This window comes from Fundulus heteroclitus, chromosome 14 (genome assembly GCF_011125445.2).
Source record: "Fundulus heteroclitus isolate FHET01 chromosome 14, MU-UCD_Fhet_4.1, whole genome shotgun sequence".
Lineage (NCBI taxonomy): Eukaryota > Metazoa > Chordata > Actinopteri > Cyprinodontiformes > Fundulidae > Fundulus > Fundulus heteroclitus.
This window is the reverse complement of record NC_046374.1, coordinates 28,439,925-28,452,579: the sequence shown is the minus strand read 5'-3', so window position 1 is coordinate 28,452,579 and position 12,655 is coordinate 28,439,925. Positions and strand designations below refer to the sequence as shown.

At 37.3% G+C, this 12,655-nt stretch overlaps 1 long non-coding RNA gene across 1 annotated transcript; it reads right to left on the bottom strand.

The window, feature by feature from the left end:
- Positions 1-1,023: 1,023 nt before the first annotated feature.
- Positions 1,024-11,770, bottom strand: LOC110369388. Its single transcript, XR_004932569.1, has 4 exons — positions 11,530-11,770; positions 8,205-8,412; positions 6,147-6,218; positions 1,024-2,200 (listed from the first exon to the last, which is right to left on the bottom strand). It is a non-coding gene; the product is annotated as an uncharacterized LOC110369388 (long non-coding RNA).
- Positions 11,771-12,655: the final 885 nt, after the last annotated feature.

Below are 12,655 nucleotides of genomic sequence, written 5' to 3'. Positions count from 1 at the left end.
GACTCAATACACCTGCCAGCTCTCCTATATAAGCCCTCTTCAGTCTGCTCCTCGTCGCTGGGTCATCTGCATTCACTCCTTGTTGCCTGCCTGAGTCTCACACCTTCTAGCATGAGATCCCTACCTCTGACGCCTTGCTCAGCCAACTGCCTGCTCCAGCTTCACCGTGTCTCTACCCTCAGCCATCTCCTCCATCACTCGTCTGCTCCTGTCTGGTACAGTCTCTGGTCTCCATCTCCATTACTCAAAGCCTTCAATAAAGCTCCTTAAACGTAGCTCTCTGTGTGTGGTGGTGTTCGGGTTCATCAGAACAAATCCTGACAGTTTATTGCCAAGTAGGTTTGCACTTACAAGGAATTTGACCTGGTGTTGATGGTGCAGACAAAATAGATATGTATACAGAATCTGGAGCTAGAGCAGAAGGCCGTTCACTTTGAGCCTCGTTCTGCTGGTGGTGTCATCCTGTTAAAGGGGATTTTTCTCCACTGTTGTTACATGCATGTACAGTAGGATAAAAAATAAAGTCTTCAACAATGCAGATGTCAACGACTTGATGCAATCTGCTGGGTTTCCTTCGACACCATTGACCAATCTGTCTTTATGATTTGATTGAATTGACTTTGTAAAGTGCCTTGAGACAACAATTCACAACACATTCACAATGCGTTGTGAATTGTTGCTATATGAATAAACTGATTTGGATTTGTTTTTATTTAAATAATGTGGGAGTGTCATTTGGTTACACAGGTGAACATAATGAAAATAATGAATGGCAGCTATTCATGGCTAGCTGAGGCAGAGGAGAATAAGCAATATAAACAAGGCACACAAAAACTGATAAAACAAATAAACAAACTTAAACAAAACTAAAATAAATACTGGGGAAACTCATACAAATATCAAGACAGAGGAAAAACTTAAAACACAAGCGGAACAAGATAAGAGCTAAACCAAGAATCTTTATTATTATTATGACAAGTGGATTATACTAAAGTATAGAAAATAATACAATTGTCATACAAACACAAGACCATATCTAGCAATGGTGTATACCGTAAAGAGTGTTTGAATTTAAATATACTTCTCAAAAAGGAATTATGTAAAGGGACAAGATTTTCAAAACATTGCTACACCCATACAGCAAAAACAGCATTATTAAGATACAATCAATTTGACAACAACCTCACCTAAATTCAGTTTGTTAATTTAGCACTGATTCCCAACAAATGTCATCTTAAAATATTTTAAAATACAGAGATCATCACGTTTACATTACAATTGTTATTAACAAAGTAATTAACGATGAATTATTAGTTTACAGTTAAACTCCCCGAAAAGTTACCCAAACTTAAACGGTTCACCCAACGTAGCAAAATCAAATGTTTTTCTACAGAGCGCATTCAGAAAGAGAAACATTTAGAACTTTTTGTAATATTTTGTTTAGCGCAGCTCCCAGACTGCCAGTACTACAAGTATCTTACTCATTTAAATGAGACCAAATCGGTTTTGCGGACGCAATCTTTGAAGATCACCCACAACACGCCCTCTTATTGCACCCGCAATTATTTTCTGCCTGAGCAATTTAGCTCAACGTATTTGGAATCTTTGAAGATGAGGTCCTATGTGCATTTAAATTACAGATGCTGATAAACATAAATATGTTGTGCATCATATGGCAAGTAAGTATTTGAGTTACATCTTGTTAAAAGAAATATAAACAAATAACATGATCAGAGATATTTAGAGCCATGGAGTGGCTATGGTTCTGTTTCCTACATAAAACTGTCATGTCATGTGAAACAAACATAATTTTATCATACCTGATGAGATATTCTTACCATTAAACAATCCCTGACACAAAAAAGTATGAAAAAGATCCTATGAGGGATAATGCCTATAGGAAAGAGACATACTGTGTTTCTTGAGGAAGGTTAGGTCCTCCGGTGTTTGCAGAAAGATGCTGCAGAGCTTCTCTGTTGTGTAGTGTGTGATGTCTGTTGTTGAAGAAGCTCAACAAGCTAATAAAGAATTAGCTTGTCCCCATAATGGCTTAGCTATTATGGAGATTTTTTCAGAACCACCGGAGATTATTTTACAAAGGGTTATTCATTAAATTAAAAACATTGGGGACAACCCTGAGAATCCTCTTCAGATTGTTGTTCAACAGCAGAGTTTCTTCTGTGAGATGTTGAAGAAACTCCTAAAAAAGTTAAACCAACATGAGTAATACCAGTTAATTTCCCTTTGGGATGAATATTATATTCTTTAATTTGATATCATTTTTAATAGGTAAATACACAGTTTCTTCGGTGAGATGTTGAAGAAACCCCTATAACATGAATTATCCCAACATGAGTAATACCAGGTAATTCAGCCCGTAACTTCATACATCCAGCTGTTTTATACATAAGGATCTAACTTTACACATTTAAGCATAGGTGTAACTGATATTCACAATAAGACACATGCACAGATTTTACTCCAGACACCCAATGGTCAATGTTGCTAGATTGGGAGCAGCTACTTTTGAACACATTGGGCTGGAAAAATGGCTTTGGGTGGGTTGTTAAAACTTAGGTTGGTTGGTTTTTAGGAAGTATTTCTAGGTAGGGGTGTCCTGATAAAAGTTTTTTTTTTTTCAGACCAAGTACCGGTATGAGTACTTTAGTTCAGAATCTTGCTGATTCCAAGTACCAATACTGAGTACTTAATAAATTGGTTCTTATAGATCACACATAACTTAGCAATATCATTGACTATCAAGGGCGATACATTTCGTTACAGATTCAGTTATCCTCTCCTTTTTCTTTCATCAAACAACCTCTTGGTGTACGGCGCCACTACCTGATATAGAGTGGTATCTAACCATTGAGTTGCAGCATAGCCCAGCTCTGAAGGAGAGTTGGTATCGGTTCAGAGTATCAGATTGCTTTTACAAGTGCAAGTTTTGAGTACTTGACGCTGGTTTTGGCCCCAATAACGGTATCGGTATTGGGACACCACTATTTGTAGAACAATTATATCAAAAGGAAGGGATTCTCAGGCACTGCATATCAATCAGCATATAAAGCCCACCCACTCCTGTGATTGGTCGGTATCAGGAAAGAGGGTTATATGGGAGCAGTTCCAGACTCACTTTGCTCTATACAGCAAAGCGAAAGCGAAACTGAGTCTGGCTGGCCAGGCTAGGAGGGAGCAGCGGTGTGGTTTGACATTTGTGGACGTTGCTCAGAACTCTATTACTGCTGTAAATATGCTTATCAACTACTTTATCTGGAAATGAGGGTCTAAATGCAAAATTCATTTACTGGTTACTTGAAAATATACTCTTAGCCAATGTGGGCATATCTAATGCATAGTCAGAGTCGGGAATGGGAATATATCCTTTCCAAAAATTACTCAGTGAATGCCATTTGGTTTGACATGCATATTTACCGATTAATACAATAGATTTAAACCTGTTCAAAAGCAGAAAGTATATTGGTGCAAAACTAAAGTGCCAAGTTTTATGTTCTGCCACACATTTATAAAGCAGAGACAGCTATGACTTAAGTCTGCTATGTGGAAACTTTTATGTTTCTCATTCAGCTACAACGATAAGATACAAAGCTCTTAAGCTCTTTTTCATCATTAATTGAAGAGAATAAAAATAATCCTAGATTTCTCTTTAGTACAGTTGCCAAACTTACCCAGAGCCACAGCTCTGTTGATCCATCCATTCCCTTTGCTCTTAGTAGTAATGATTTTATGGGATTCTTCATAAATAAAATTGATGCCATTAAAAATAAAATAATTGGCATCCTCCCAAACATGATTACCTCGTCCTCAGTAAGTGAGGCAGCATCTTTAGAATCTGCGCAGTGTTTGAACTGTTTAGAAGCAGTAGAGCTTTCTGAGCTATCTAAAATTTTAGCTTCATCTAAACCTTCTACCTGTATGTTAGACCCAATCCCAACCAAGTTGTTTAAGGACATATTCCCTTTGATCAGTGGCACTATTTTAGACATGATTAATCTATCCTTAGTAAATGGATATGTACCACAGGTTTTGAAAGTAGCTGTTATTAAACCTTTACTTAAGAAACCTTCTCTTGATCAAGATGAGTTAGTAAATTACAGACCTATATCTAATCTTCTTTTCTTATCTAAAATTCTTGAGAAAGTAGTTGCTAATCAACTTTGTGAACATTTACAAAGTAATGACCTACTTGAGGAGTTTCAGTCAGGCTTCAGAGCTCATCATAGCACTGAAACAGCTCTGGTGAAGGTCACTAATGATATTCTCATGGCCTCAGATAATGGACTTGTGTCTATACTTGTCCTGTTAGATCTCAGTGCTGCGTTTGATACAGTTGATCACAATATTCTCCTACAAAGACTTGAACATACTGTAGGGATTAAGGGGAAAGCATTAGGCTGGTTTAAATCTTATCTGTCAGACAGATTCCAATTTGTTCATGTTAATAATAAATCTTCTTCAAACTCTAGGGTCACCTGTGGAGTACCACAGGGTTCAGTCCTTGGACCAATTCTCTTTACTATATATATGCTTCCGATTGGCAAAATTATCAGACAGCATGGGATTAATTTCCACTGTTATGCTGATGATACCCAGCTATATTTATCCATAAATCCTGATGAATCCAATCAATTACTTCGACTGCAGTCATGTCTTGATGACATCAAAAGCTGGATGACTTTAAATTTCCTGCATCTAAATTCTGACAAGACCGAAGTTTTAATCTTTGGGCCAGAGTCCTCAAAAAATAAACTTCTTAACCAATCACTTAATCTGGATGGCATTAACCTGGCCTCTGGTAATAAAGTAAAAAATCTTGGTGTTATTTTTGACCAAGACATGTCATTTAAATCCCATATTAAACAGGTTTCCAGAGTTTCCTTTTTTCACCTCCGGAATATCGCCAAAATTAGAAACATTCTGTCCAGGAGTGATGCTGAAAAACTGGTCCATGCATTTGTTACTTCAAGGCTGGACTATTGTAATTCTTTACTATCAGGAAGTCCACAAAATGCAGTTCAAAGCCTTCAGCTGATCCAAAATGCTGCAGCAAGAGTTCTGATGAAAATCAACAAGAGGGATCATATTTCTCCAATTTTAGCTTCCCTTCATTGGCTTCCTGTTAAATCAAGAATAGAATTTAAAATTCTTCTTCTAACGTATAAAGCCCTTAATAATCAAGCTCCATCATATATCAGAGCTCTGATTACCCCGTATGTTCCTAACAGAGCACTTCGCTCTCAGACCGCAGGTCTGCTGGTGGTTCCTAGAGTCTCTAAAAGTAGAATGGGAGGCAGATCCTTTAGCTATCAGGCTCCTCTCCTGTGGAACCAACTCCCGGTTTTGGTCCGTGAGGCAGACACCCTGTCTACTTTTAAGACTAGGCTTAAAACTTTTCTTTTTGACAAAAATTATAACTAGTGACTCATGTTACTCTCAGCTACCTTTATAGTTTTACTGCTATAGGCTTAGGTTACTGGAGTATATCAGGATCTAATTTTCTCACTATATTGAGTTCTACTGTTCTTCAATTATGCATTATGTGTTGTCATTTCTGCTTTAACTTTCTGTTCTCTCTCTTTTCTCTTCATAGTAGGTACACCTGGTCTGGCGTTCTGTTAACTGTGACATCATCCAGAGAAGACGGCTCACCCGCTACTACCATCTAATGTAGAACAGATTACTAGATCAATGTGTGCTTCTGTGCGTTTTTGTTTCTCTTGTTGTGTCTCTGTTCTGTCTTCTGTAACCCCAGTCGGTCGAGGCAGATGACCGTTCATACTGAGCCCGGTTCTGCCGGAGGTTTTTTTTCCCGTTAATGGGTGGTTTTTCTTCCCACTGTCGCTTCATGCTTGCTCAGTATGAGGGATTGCAGCAAAGCCATGTACAATGCAGATGACTCTCCCTGTGGCTCTACGGTTCTCCAGGAGTGAATGCTGCTTGTCGGGACTTTGATGCAATCAACTGGTTTCCTTATATAGGACATTTTTGACCAATCTGTATAATCTGACCCAATCTGTATAATATGATTGAACTTGACTTTGTAAAGTGCCTTGAGATGACATGTTTCATGATTTGGCGCTATATAAATAAAATTGAATTGAATTGAATTGAATTAAGTTACTTACTGGATCAATTGGTGTTTGTGGAAGCAGATTGTTTAAAACCCCGGCTTGCTTGAGAATTCAAACAACTCCTCTCTGAAAGATGAATGAGAATAATTAGTCAACCATTATTTGCATGCAAAACCTCACATTGGTTATCCTATACAACCCACAAAACACAAAAGCCTTTTTTTTTTTCAATAAACAGACTCAAAGATTTAATGTAAAAAAACAAAATTGTGTATCTGTTATTGACAATCTCTGCATAAGTGAAAATCAAACTAAGACACTGCATGACAAAAATGGTCTAGTTTATTAAACTGAAGATACCAGACTGACAGAGAATTAGTTTTATAAGTCTAACAATGATGTGTTGAGATCCATTCTGCAGTAGGAACAAGTTGTAACATAAACATGATGCTCCCTGTTAGATTAGAGAGAGGAATTGTTGAAAGGATGAAATAAAACATGATAGGAGGTCCCAAAATCACGCCTCAGACTGAGCTTTTATCCAGCAGGAGCAAAGCTTTAAAACCCAAGAAGTTATCACTTCTGAGGGCAGCAAAGCCAAAGTAGGTATTGCAGTAAAATCTGAGCAATCTGAGGTATTATGGCAAAAACTGACTAATCAGCAAACATTAAGTGGATGATGGGATGGGCATAAGGCCGATCCGTGCTGCTGAAATAGGGTATATATAAAAGGCTATAGGAAAAGCCTTAGAGACCCTTTTTTAAACAAGCATTTCCCGCTGGTATGAGGTTTTGGGTTTATTGCACTTCTGTATCGTTTTTTTTTTTTTTTTTTCCTGTAGCATTTCGATATAATTTTAAATGAAAAGTGCGGTAAAACCATAATGTTTTCTCCCTTGTGCTTTACGGTTAACGTTTGTCAGGTGACATTCTCTGTATACGGACACGTCATGTGGAGTAGAAGCCATAGAGCTTAGTTTTGGTCTCCTCTGTCCAAAGCACGTTCTCCAAGCCTTTTAACAATTATTAAGATGTTGACATATAAATTTAAGATGGCCCTGTTCAGTTGTTCTATAGCAGAAAACTCCAAGCTATGAATCCAAGGGATTTTACAGTGTTACCAAAGGTTTTGACAGATGTGACAATGTGTAGGAGACTTTGCTTTGATCAAATTACATTTTAATATGTATTATTTGGTTATTTGCTAGTGTATGGTTCTTTGTCCTGTGTGTCTCTGGATTGCCCTGTGATGGACTATGTGGGTTTTATATGTGGTATCCATCCGGTGTCATAACCAGTGTTCTGAAACACCATCTCTGCTGCAACATACCTGAGTTTTATATTAGCTCATTAGCGGAGCTCTGCAGAGCCTGACTGCATGCTGGTGAGGCACTTAAGCATTTGATTCAGGTATTTAGGGCGAATGACACATGTAAAAGTTATAGGACAGGACTTAACCGAATTTAAGTTTGAGTCCAATGGTCTAAACCAACATATCTTTTACAATCATTATCACTTACATCAATTACAGAAATAAACCAGATTTCCAGTCATTTCTATACTGGCCTCTTTTAAAAATGGTAAAGAAAGTTTATTTACTTCATTGTTCACTGCTGAAAAAGTTAGAAAAACAATTCATTTCAATGAAATGTCCCAAAATCAATTAGAGCAGGTTCTTTTAAAACCAAGGTACATACTGGACCATAATTTTTATGCATTTTACACCCCATGCTTTGGATAATAACCTTTCTTAAACTATATACTATTCTTTTATTTCTTACCAAATTCCTATATACGTACAAATACTTTCAAAAACAACAATTAACCTGGGTAAGGGGAGTTAACTGTTAGGTGAAACAAAACCCCAGTCTGAGTTTTTAATTTATTGTCTTTAGGTTAGATAAATGAGTTTGACTTTGATAGATAATTTCCCATTTTTAATACAAGTTTTTAAACACAGGTGAGTGTACAGGAGGACCTATGATCCCTTGTTAATATTAGTTTCAGAATGACATTCCAGCCAGAAAAAAGTTAGTTCAAAATACAGTTTTACATTTTCATGTTTTTTGTTTAACACTTTACTCAGTTGCTGAAGTGACACATAATGCTTACTTCATCTTTTTAAACTCTTCCTCAATGTTTGGCTTTCTTTGGAAACTGCTGATTGTTTCTGAGTTTGGGAATATTATGGTTGGTGATGTGCTGCTGCTGCTGCTGCTGCTGCTCGAAACCGCCAGAGAACTCTGCTGATGAGACACTCTCACATGGCTGGTCCTAACCACTGTGTGTTGCACTGTTGTCTTTGATTGAGAAGAAACCGCTGTGAAGATAATAATATACTTTAATTAAATTTTCAATTATAGATGCCAGAAGTCTTGCAGAGTTGCAAACGAGCAAATATTAATTTCACTTAGTAACACACAAAGCTGTTTAAATCTTAAATGAATAGGCGTTCTTCAAATTTGTGATTAATATTCTCTCTGTCATTATTGCAAACTGAAGAAAAAGTAATTTGTCACACTGTCACAATGAGCTGACAAGAAAAAACGTGAAAGATACACAGATGCATGGGAAGTAAAACACAATGGCTCTTAAAATCACCTGAAACTATAAACTATATTAAAATAAACAAACACTTTGGGCAAAAATGTGTAAGCATTCAATATAGTTTAGAAGTCAAGAAAAAACAAAAAGACCTATACCTATTTTTTTTATTAATTATAAGCACAACAAAACAGTACAGTGAATTTCTTAGAAATGCTATCCACTGTTGGGATTGCACAATGTTTATTTATTTAACAGAAAAGGAATGTTGTTCTACTGTATAAACCAAAGCAAGCTTTGGTATTTAAAGAGTTTTTATACAATCTAGTTGGTTAATTTATTTCCATTGATTACCATTGATTAGTGTGTTTCTGTTTTTTTGTTTCTTGTAACGACCAATCACAGCTCTTAAAAGACGGTGTCAAATTTAGCAACGGGATCAGCCACACCTCCTCACTAAGATACAGGCTCAATCTGAATACCCTAATAGAACAGGGACTCTTTAGTTAAATCGGAAGTAGATCATTTTCGTAAGGCTGTAGTCCGTCACGTAATGACATCAGAGTTAAAGACTGACTGAATTCGACACAGCAGTCAAAAGCTCCTTTCCTCCCCACGATTGAATTCTGACTGTTAACCCCATGAAAGGTCAGGGACTCTTTAGCCAAAACAGAAGTGCTTCAGTGGTCGCCATGATAAGTGTTGTCCGAATAATGCTGTCAGTAAGGAAGGAAGTAGGAAAAGTAGCCTGTATGTCTCCTCTTGTGGCTAGTTTTGCCTTGGAGCCCCTCAACGTGCTAAGAACCCTTTAGGTATCCCACAATCCTTTGCGTGGCATGGCCTATCAGCACAGCCTCCTCATGGAAATCAACGAAAAGGACAAAAGAGTAGAGAACATGCACCTTGTGGTTAATTTTCGGAAGGCTGTAGGACCGGATTTGACTCGCTTCATCCATGTGCGTTTCCACCACGTAATGTCTTCAGAGTTAAAGGCTGACTGAAATCGACAAAGCAGTCCAAAGCTCCTTTCCTCCCCATGACAGAGTTCTCACTGTCTACCCCATGAAAGATCAACAGGAGCCAGGAATAGAAGCTAGAAGCTGTTATTAAGGCAATTCGGACTGAGCCACAGACTTTTGTTGTCTCCTTACTCAGTGCCACAATCAGCAACTGTCTGAATCACTCTTCAGCAAATGTATTCATAGCTAGAAGTATACATACTGGGATTTAAAAACAGTTCTGTAAAACTTGCCATGTTTTTGGCTGGCTTATTGTGGCTCACTCTGCCTCTTGTATTACTGTGAACAGCTACACCTGCATCTCCTCTGCAGCAACTCAATTAGCCAGACCGGTTTCACCTGTTCCTGCTCCTTCATATTCAGGAGCTTCTCAGGAACTTGTCATCAGATTATTTGGAAGCCTTGACCTGAATTATCTAATAATCATAAGACTCTGACTGGCCCATCCGGATCTGTCTGCACATTCTGCCTTATTATGCATGACCCAAGTTTGTTGCAAGGATCTGTCTCCAGCCTCAACCATCTCTATCTGTCTTCTCCTGTTGTTAGTAGTCAGAAATCTGCTCCGTCTAATCATGTTATTTTTTTCTGAGGATTTGCCTGCCTGCACCACCATCTTTCTGTTTACTGACAAACCTTTTAAAATGAAACACTCTGTCCAGATTGAATAGCGGGTTCTCTTAACCGAAGTTGTACTATGAACTCAGCTTCTCACTTAAGCAAAAGTCTAAAGGTGTGGGTTTCAAAACCATCTAATGTATAAAAGTATAAGTAATTGAAGCTAACTAAATTAGCATAAAGGGACAAAAAATTTAAGCTGCACCACAGGGGACTACAGTCCACTCATTACGCCCCAAAGACATTTCTCTAAAGACCATAAAGACTCTATTGTTAAAGGTGCATAGCCACGTTGTTTGACTTTTTTAAATTTATACATCAGTAGCTCACTCTGGTTGCATACAAAGTATTTATAAACAATTAGCATATCCTTCTGGCATATTAGTTGTTATTTTGGTGTTTTATGCTTTGTTTTTGCTCCATTTATTAGTAAATAAGGCTCTTGATGTTTATTTACAATTTTAATGGCAGTACATACTACGCATGCGCAGCAGGGAATAAAACAAGGAAGCGGCTAATGGCTATTAGCATCTCCAGACAAAACAATGAAGAAAGTTCCAAAGTTCTAGTGGGAAAAAAACGCAAAAAGTTTATGATTTCAAAAGGGGAAAGACTGGAATGTTGCTGGGAAAAAGTATGAACATTGGTGCTCACTGAAGCAGACTCAAAACCTGCCAAGGGTCAGATGTGTTGGAGAGTTGATTGACGTGAGTAAATGTAATCAAATGAGGCTGTTAAATTTAATTATTATATTATTTAATTAATACCGGTTGGTCTTCTATCACGCCGAGCTGCCGCTTTACTGCGAGGCATTGCAGAGGGTCAGGCTCAGTCTGGCATTATTTAACTTTGATTTATTAATTAAGCAAACTGGCATTATGATAGTTCTGTGATACTGTTGGTAGAGGGCGCCACTTCTGATTACATCTGGTCCTCGCGCCTGGCGCTGGGGCTATTTTTATCCACAAGAGGAGCATCAAAACATTATCAGAAAAAAAAAAAATAGTTGGAACCGGTAGCCCTTTTTCATCCCACATATTAACATTAAATCTAAATTTTAAAGGTATATGGGCACATCATATGCTTAGAAAAAGACCAAAAACCGTTTGATCATGATAAAATAAAGTTATATTCACCATGATCAAACGATTTTTGGTCTTTTTTTTTGTTACTAAGTGCAAGCTGAATTCATGCTGCTAAAATGCAGTGCAAATATCCTATGTATATTATGTGTGCAGGTGTTTCAACAGACTTACTTCTGCTTTCCAACTGGTAACTGCTTGCAAGTCTTCTGTCCGCCATTATTAGAACAGTATCTTCCTTTCCACCGTCGATCAGAGTGTAGATGTTCACTTCACCACCAGGAGTGCCCAGAGATGGATGCAAAAGTTCACTGTAGTTTTTGCACCCTGCTGTCTTCAAAGGATGGCGTTAGGCTATGGGTGGAAAAACAACATTGATACCAACTGCATTGTTTAGGGATAATTTAAATATCACTGAAACCAATTTTTTTTTTCTTTAAAGGATTCTCTTCAGGATTGTCCACCTTCTCCTTCATGGAGTTGAATGTCAGAGATTCATGATAAAAGTCTTGATTAACTGTGAGATACATCACAACATTTCAATCTGGATGGCATTTTCTCATTTTCCTGTAAGGAAATAAAGCTGACGGGTCTCACCCTTCTCAGCTGAATTATTGAATCTTTGCATTGCATGCAAAGGTGCCTGCAATGCAAAGATACTTTACTGGTAGCCAGTTTAAGGTTTTTCCAGTCAAATTCCACCATGGCTGTTAAGAAAAAAGCATGACTTCTTTTTCTACCTTTTTGAGATTCTTTACTGGGGAGTATTCTAGATCAGACAGACCTCAGTTTTATAAACATGGGGTCAGTTTCTCCTAACACTGATCACGTTCAATAATAACATAGAGGCCATTGCATGGTTCAAAGCATATAAATATCTAGCTACATTAAGGCTTTTGTGATGGCACTTCTTTGTTATAAAACCTTCACAGGAACATTTTAAAATAGCGCTGCTACTGCTGAAATATATGTAGGATCAAACCTGAGAAGAAAAATCTAATGTAATTGCAAAAATATAGACATTATCTGATAAATAAACCACCACATACAAAATACACCAATTAACCTAAAGTAGCTGAATTAAAATGTTTTTATTTGAACTATTCCACTGATTTACTTTACCATGTTGTATTATTTGGTTGACATATTGTTTGTTTACACATTTCATTTGAATCTAAAAAATTTTTCCTTCTTTGAGTTATAAATCAGTTTCTGTATTTTATTTATCTCTTGAATTTTATTTTCATGTATTCATTTTATATTTTTCCGTCTCTTTGTTTAACCTTTGTTTGTGTGGTTC